The sequence below is a fragment of the Ictidomys tridecemlineatus genome, chromosome 1, assembly GCF_052094955.1.
Source record: "Ictidomys tridecemlineatus isolate mIctTri1 chromosome 1, mIctTri1.hap1, whole genome shotgun sequence".
Classification (NCBI taxonomy): Eukaryota; Metazoa; Chordata; class Mammalia; order Rodentia; family Sciuridae; genus Ictidomys; species Ictidomys tridecemlineatus.
Window position 1 is genome coordinate 198,333,979 of NC_135477.1, and position 8,449 is coordinate 198,342,427.

Consider the following 8,449-nt stretch of genomic DNA (forward strand, 5'->3'; position numbering starts at 1 on the left):
CGACGACCCGGAGCGACTCCACCCAACGCCACGGCACGCCACGCGACATGAGGACGAACCCTCGCTCAGGGGCCCGGCCCAGGAGCCAGGCCCCAGGACTGGAGCTTAAAGCTCCATGGTTAGAAAGGTCTGGCTTGGGTTAGGGGCAGCAGGCAAGGCGAGAGGGCAGGGGAGGGAAGGGAGGGGATCGCGCAGGCCAAGGTCAGCGCAGCGCCCACGTCCACTGCCAGGTGTCAGGCGGCGGGCAGCCAAGGGGGCCCAGGCGAGGGGCAGGCCTGTGTTTCCCCTAGGGAGCCTCCAGGGCGCAGAGGCCAGCCCATTGCACTCCATTCCAGGGGAGTAGATCCTCCAGGCAGGGCCAAAGAGGGCCCTGGGTGTGGAAAGGCTGCCAGGGCCAGCATGAAGCTGGGTGGCTGGCTGGGAGGGGTCCCGGGACCCACTGGAGGAGACCGGACTAGGGAGCCACGCCACCTAGGCCAAGGAGCAGGCAGAGAGCACAAGGGGAGAGAGGGAAGGGGAGGTATGGCATCGCGAGGAGGAGGAACCTGTGGAGGACGAGGAGGAGGAGGAGGAGGAGGAGGAGGAGGAGGAGGAGGAGGAGGAGGAGGAGAGAGTGGAATGGGGTGGGGGGGCGCGAGGGGCACCGAGGGGAGCGCGCGCGGTAGGGGGCCCAAGCAAGGGGCCCCCGGTTTGACCCGACGACCCGGAGCGACTCCACCCAACGCCACGGCACGCCACGCGACATGAGGACGAACCCTCGCTCAGGGGCCCGGCCCAGGAGCCAGGCCCCAGGACTGGAGCTTAAAGCTCCATGGTTAGAAAGGTCTGGCTTGGGTTAGGGGCAGCAGGCAAGGCGAGAGGGCAGGGGAGGGAAGGGAGGGGATCGCGCAGGCCAAGGTCAGCGCAGCGCCCACGTCCACTGCCAGGTGTCAGGCGGCGGGCAGCCAAGGGGGCCCAGGCGAGGGGCAGGCCTGTGTTTCCCCTAGGGAGCCTCCAGGGCGCAGAGGCCAGCCCATTGCACTCCATTCCAGGGGAGTAGATCCTCCAGGCAGGGCCAAAGAGGGCCCTGGGTGTGGAAAGGCTGCCAGGGCCAGCATGAAGCTGGGTGGCTGGCTGGGAGGGGTCCCGGGACCCACTGGAGGAGACCGGACTAGGGAGCCACGCCACCTAGGCCAAGGAGCAGGCAGAGAGCACAAGGGGAGAGAGGGAAGGGGAGGTATGGCATCGCGAGGAGGAGGAACCTGTGGAGGACGAGGAGGAGGACGAGGAGGAGGAGGAGGAGGAGGAGGAGGAGGAGGAGAGAGTGGAATGGGGTGGGGGGGCGCGAGGGGCACCGAGGGGAGCGCGCGCGGTAGGGGGCCCAAGCAAGGGGCCCCCGGTTTGACCCGACGACCCAGAGCGACGCCACCCGACGCCACGGCACGCCACACGACAGGAGGACGAACCCGCGCTCAGGGGCCCGGCCCAGGAGCCAGGCCCCAGGACTGGAGCTTAAAGCTCCATGGTTACGGAGGGCTGGCTTGGGTTAGGGGCAGCAGGCAAGGCGAGAGGGCAGGGGAGGGAAGGGAGGGGATCGCGCAGGCCAAGGTCAGCGCAGCGCCCACGTCCACTGCCAGGTGTCAGGCTGCGGGCAGCCAAGGGGGCCCAGGCGAGGGGCAGGCCTGTGTTTCCCCTAGGGAGCCTCCAGGGCGCAGAGGCCAGCCCATTGCACTCCATTCCAGGGGAGTAGATCCTCCAGGCAGGGCCAAACGAGGGCCCTGGGTGTGGAAAGGCTGCCAGGGCCAGCATGAAGCTGGGTGGCTGGCTGGGAGGGGTACCGGGACCCACTGGAGGAGACCGGACTAGGGAGCCATGCCACCTAGGCCAAGGAGCAGGCAGAGAGCACAAGGGGAGAGAGGGAAGGGGAGGTATGGCATCGCGAGGAGGAGGAACCTGTGGAGGACGAGGAGGAGGACGAGGAGGAGGAGGAGGAGGAGGAGGAGGAGGAGGAGGAGGAGGAGGAGAGAGTGGAATGGGGTGGGGGGGCGCGAGGGGCACCGAGGGGAGCGCGCGCGGTAGGGGGCCCAAGCAAGGGGCCCCCGGTTTGACCCGACGACCCGGAGCGACTCCACCCAACGCCACGGCACGCCACGCGACATGAGGACGAACCCTCGCTCAGGGGCCCGGCCCAGGAGCCAGGCCCCAGGACTGGAGCTTAAAGCTCCATGGTTAGAAAGGTCTGGCTTGGGTTAGGGGCAGCAGGCAAGGCGAGAGGGCAGGGGAGTGAAGGGAGGGGATCGCGCAGGCCAAGGTCAGCGCAGCGCCCACGTCCACTGCCAGGTGTCAGGCGGCGGGCAGCCAAGGGGGCCCAGGCGAGGGGCAGGCCTGTGTTTCCCCTAGGGAGCCTCCAGGGCGCAGAGGCCAGCCCATTGCACTCCATTCCAGGGGAGTAGATCCTCCAGGCAGGGACCTGGACCCAAGCAGGGATCTGTATTATCCTATCTGTCTTGTAGGTGATGGCTTATTATCTCAAACTAACCCATGTTGTGTTCTTAAAGCAACACTTCTTTAAAACACTAACAGGGAATCTTTAGATCACTTATAAGGAAATTACAGAATAAAATTAACAAGAGTAAATACACTTAGTTCCTGTAACAGCTACCCTGAATTTTTGGCTGAGTTATACGTTATATCCCCTGTTTGAGATTCTAGTAATCTTGACAGAAAAAAAAAAAAAAAACAACAAAAAAACAAACTTTTGAACATAACTTTAAATGAACTAAAATCTGGCCTACTGTTTTCATAGTCTTTCTCACATGTAGTAAGATGGGACACAGAGCCTCATCTCAGGTAAGGCAGGGCTCTTTATAAATCTTAAGTGTCTTAGTTCTAAAGCTGATCTTTGTATTTTTAAATATCATTTTACAAAGTTTACATAAATTGTTTGAGGTCACATGAACATTAGCTAACACCATATGATATCACATTTAAAACATGAATTAAAGAAAGGCTGAAAGTTTTTAACCTTTACATAGATTAGGCTCTCATTAACTTAAAAACACATTTAAATTGTTCCCCAATGTAAGAAGTAACAAAACTTTACATATCTTATTGATAACAGGTAAATAAATCCCCAATATATTTTTTACCATACAACTTCTGAACACCAGCTTGACATAATGCTCTTTCAAAGTTTCTACCTTACAGACTTGTATACCTGGAAGATATGAGCACATTAATAGCATCACAATTACATTGATGTTTCTACATTAACCAAGTTTAGCTTTTAAAGAAATGGCAGTACAGTGCTCTAAAATAACAGTTCTTATTTAACCAGTTGTTTAATTTTTATTGTTGCTTGCTCTAGAAAAAGTAAAACTTAATAAACACAATGTTATGGGTAAACTTATGTTTTAAGAAATTTTTGTCTCTTTAACACATGACTGATTTTTATAATCTTATATAGACTTTAGTACAAACTTATACAGACCTTAGTAAATCAATCAGATATCCAACAAAAGTACTCATGAGTAATCCCATATCAAATTTACTTTACTTATTTATCAAAATATTAGACAAATGTATTGAACAGTGTAAACCATTTTTTGTTGAAGGAAAAGTCCTAGAACCAAGGCATATTAGACATTTTATAGACATTAATATTTTATGAGGTTCTTGAACACCTAGAAAAACTTGTAAGCTTAAATTTTAAAGACATTTATTTTTATCTGTTTATCCAATTTAAATTGAACCAATTAAATCACATGAATTAAAGATCTTTGGATCCATTTTCTTAAAATTTGTTTTTATGAGCGCTCCTTATATATATTAATTTGTATATCATATATATGATATACGGACATATGTATATATAGACATACAACACATAAAAAAAGTGTGCACACATAACAATAGTAAAGGCCTTAGTAGCTTTTCGAAGATGAAATCTCCATTGCAATGTTTCAAAAGCTCCACAGTTGGTCAAAAATAGGACTGATCAGAAAAACATTAACCTAGGTCTGTAGGGTCAAAATCATGAGCTCAAAAAAAAAAAATACAGAATCTAAGGAAAAAAAAAAAAAAAACAAGAGTCCTAGTAAAAATGACTGGCCAGTAATTAGTAAATACAATACAATTTACTTCTTTTTTTTTTTCCCCTTAGGTCTCAAATCAGTCTCCTACTGAGCTTGCAGGCTTCTTTCATTTGCATTTCAACATAAGTCCTGGCTGAGGTCTGGAAGGAGCAGGGAAAAACTCTATTCTGAGCAGACACCTCAGGCCTAAGGCATTTTAACCATAGTCATAATTTTCAGGTTCCAATGTTGAAAATTATGATACAAGTTTAAGATACAATTCACAAAATTTTATATCTTTACATCTTGTTTTGTCAATAGATACCATATTATGATTTACTATCCTTGTCCAAATTAATGCACTGGTACACACAGTAACATTCTCCCAGGCTACCCAATTCAAAATTGGTGAAAAAAAAGATTGAATGATTGGGAAGTTACTTGCCAACTTGGAAGTAGAGTTCTTTAGTTTTCCATCCTAAGTATTTAAGTTCTCTGGCATGAATTATCTGAAATCGTAAACTAAACAATTACCTAAACTCAACTTTTAACTGCAGCATTGTGCAATGCATCAAAAACCCATTCAGATACCAGATTGTTACAATAAAACATCATCTTTAGACACACATTCAGCCAAGATCATTCCCAAGAAACAATTTATAATATCAACACACTATTGCACATGTCTTAAAGGGTCAGAAACAAAGACACAGGACAGACAGAGAGGAGCTCCAGAAACTATGGCTATGGCTGACAGAAACCTTTTAAAACAGAGCAGATAATAGAAAAATCTCCTACACCAGTTGCACCATAGATGTCCCCATGAAGCCAGATTTAAAGTTAGGTAGTTAGTGTAGTTAGGTAAATCGGGTCTAACACAGAGTGAAATCTAAAATGGAGGCCATGCTGGGAATGACTCAGGGAAAACACAAGACAACTCATGGAATGTTAATGAAGTTCCAAAAATGCCCTAGGCCAAAGTCCACCTGGAAGTATTAATGAATAGCCCCCAACAGATTTGAAGACAGCCCATCCCAAAGAAATGTTAATGAAGCCCAGGATACAGCCCCAACAGATTTGGAGATAGCCCATCACAAAGAAGTGATAATGAAGTCCTTCCTGCTCCAACTACTTCTTTGGCCCACCTGTGTCCCACCCTTCGGGCCTTCCAACCTACATTCCATCACTGAAAGAACTATAAAAAGGGGAAACAACCGCACTTCCACGGATTCCACCTTCTGGGTCCCCTTCTTCCTCTGGGAGAAGTCCTTTCTTCTGTCCTTTAATAAATTTCGAATTTCTACTCTGACCTTGCCTCGGCGTGCTTCTTTGGTGTTATTCTTCAACATCGGGGAGCAAGAACTCGTCACCGGTCAACAGCGGTAACACCCACAAGGGGACCAGATGTTTTCACAGAGGGGCAATCTAAAATATAAAATCAAGGGTCTCCATGGCGACTTTACTGCATTAAGTGTCTCCTTTTTCTTTTTCTCTTTTTTTAAGAAGACAGAGGTGGCATAATCCTTACAGTGCAAGGAAGGAAGGCAGGAATTCCCCAAAGCAACAGGGCTTTGGCAGCTGCTGGGAGTACCTCAGTCCCTCCTTTTACTTACAGGATTCCACCCCAAGCACATTCCATCTCCTAACATTTCAGTAGTCAGTTCTCAAAAAGTTCTGGGGGTGGGGGGGGTATTAAAATTTGTAACTGAAAGTTGGGTTCCTGACCTCAGAGCCAATTAATGCCAATTTAATAATGAGGACAGGGTTTTGAGAAAAAGAAAAAGGGAGTTTTGTTGCTTTGCTAACAAAGGAGAAACACCGGGGACTCTGCCCAAAGGTTGTGACTCTCTTGATCTGGAGGGACAAGGGGTTTTAAAGGAGTCTCACTTGTTAACCTGGGAGATACTCAGTTCTTAGATCCTCAGCAGGCATTGCCCTCCTGCAGTGGGTGTGATCCAGAAGGCAGCCAGGGGCTTCTCTCCTTCTGCTTAACAAAGGGGGGTAAAGTTCATCACAGTTCCTTAAAACACAGTCCAAAGGGGTGTCAGGCTGACTTGCTTTATTACCCATTTTCACGTCCAATATCCTTAAGTTTTTACCACTGAAATCACACAACGAAATGCACAAAAACAAACAAACAAAAACATATAGAACACAGAACAAAACACAAAAAAACAGAAACCTGGCGCCAAAACAGAAAAACAGAGGAGCAATGCAACGTCTTGCCAAAGCTCCGGGGTAGTGTAAGGGTCTGGCAGAGCGTCGGAGTGAGAGACCACACAAGAGACCAGCCTCATGCAATTGCAGGGGGAAGTTTTATTGAACCAGCATGCTGGGGCTCAAGGCTCACTCAGGAAGGGAGAGCAGCCCAGAGCCCAGAGCAGAGGTCAAGCAGAGCTTAAGTACACTTTTTGGAGAGGGTGTGGGGCTTTGCATACATCAGAACAAATCATCTTGAGGCGCAGGAAAATTGAACAACAACCCTGAGCCATGATTAGTACATCTATTGGCGGGAGCAGTCTGGGCAGAGGTGATTGGTCACCCCTGAGTGGGGTACACACTTAAACTGATTGGCTTTGTGGCCTGAATGCTTACGTCTGAGCTATTTGGAGCCCTTAGCTAATAAACAACCAGGGAATCAATGGAAATAGTTACTGGGCAGTTCAGGTATTGTTCTAACAGTTACAGAGATTACAGGTTCCACGGGTAGCAGAGGAATTTTAAAATACCTGGCCTATTATATTATTATTTTTAGCCCAAGACTTTCAATTTAGAAACCTTACAATCCCCAGTCTTTTATACTTTAACTCAGACTCTTGCAGCTTAGAGTCAGCTTAGAAATTTTACCTTTACAGTAGGAGTGTGCACGTGCCCATCGGCACCTCTCTACCCTTCCAGAGGAATTCCCTACAGAACAGAACAGAAGACAGAACGATTTCTCATACTGTCCAGACAGGAGTGTATGTGAGCCTCACCAGGCCACCTCTCTGTCATCAGAAGAGATCTCCCTTAACAGGATATCAGATGTTATAAAGGCGCCACTTACCTATGGAGGCCTCCTCCACCAGGTGCTTGCTAATAGTTTTAGTGAGGCAGTTCACTGCAGGGTTCCAGGGACAGAAGGCTCACTCCTAGGCCTTGGAACTTCTCAAGTTGCGAACCCCCTAGAGTGGCTCTCTAGCCCTGAGCCCTGGAGCTAAGGCCAGCTTCAGAATTTCCAGCAGTCTGGTCTTGTGGTCTGGTCGGGCAGGGTCATCATGCTGGGGAACTCCAAAATGTTAGACCAGGATGCAAGAAAAGACCACTGACTCCAATTAAAATCAAATTAAAGCAAGCTTATTATTTCGACTGGCCGGACTGCCTTTTCCTCCTAAAACAATGGGAAGAAGACAGCAGCCCCACCTTTCCTACAGCCCATCTTTATATGTAAAGGTAAAATTTTCAAGCTGATTCTAAGCCGCAGAGCCTGAGCTAAAGTGTAAAAGACCAGGCATCCTAAAGTTTCCAAAGTGCAGGGATTGGGTTAAAAAGTAAAAGACTAGTATTGTTAGAGTCCCTCTGCTACCCCCAAAACCTATAATCCCTGTAGCTGTTAGGACAATACTGGAACTACCCAGTAAATATTTCCACTGACTTTCTGGTTGTTTAATAGCTAAGGGTTCCGAGTTGCTTGGCACTTAGGCATTGCAGGACCTAAACCAATCAGTTTGAATGTGTACGCCACCTAGGAGCACCAATCACTCCTGCCCTGATTGTTCCCGCCAATGTATGTACTAATCATGTTTCAGAATTGTTGTTCAATTTTCCCGTGCCTCATGATGATTTGTTCTGATGTATGCAAAGCCCCCCACCCTCTCCAAAAAGTGTACTTAAGCTCCACCTGACCTCCGCTCTGGGCTCTGAGCCGCTCTCCCTTCTTGAGTGGGCACAGAGTCCCAGCGCGCTAGAACAGGATCCTCAATAAACTTCCCCCCTGCGATTGCATGAAGTGAGTCTCTTGTGTGGTTTCTCCCCTCCGATGCTCCGCTGCACCCCAACATATAGCCCAGAAGGTTACACAAAGAGGGGGTTACAGATAACAGAACTCTGACAAGCATCACACTAATGGTAGTTTACATTTTTTGCTGGCCCCAACATCAGAATTTATGAAGACCATTAGAGCCTCAGAGAGGGTCGTTGTCTGGCCAGGGAAGGCCAATATTTATGAGGTGTCACTAAAGTTTCAGAGAGGGCTGCTATCTGGTCAGAGAGCCAGGCATGGGTGAGTTCAAGGCATGGGCAGGCATTCCAAGCAGCTTCAGAGTTTGCAGTAATTTATAGTAAAGCCAAAATTAGCCTTTCATGGCTTTGTGGCAAGATAGCTCCCAATTTAATAAAAGATCAGGTTTGGTCTATCA

General features: G+C 48.3%; 1 long non-coding RNA gene across 1 annotated transcript; it reads right to left on the reverse strand.

Annotated features, from left to right (window-relative positions):
• Window positions 1–3,164: 3,164 nt before the first annotated feature.
• On the reverse strand, window positions 3,165–7,456 carry LOC144366748 (uncharacterized). Its single transcript, XR_013425854.1, has 2 exons — window positions 7,099–7,456; window positions 3,165–3,196 (listed from the first exon to the last, which is right to left on the reverse strand). It is a non-coding gene; the product is annotated as an uncharacterized LOC144366748 (long non-coding RNA).
• Window positions 7,457–8,449: the final 993 nt, after the last annotated feature.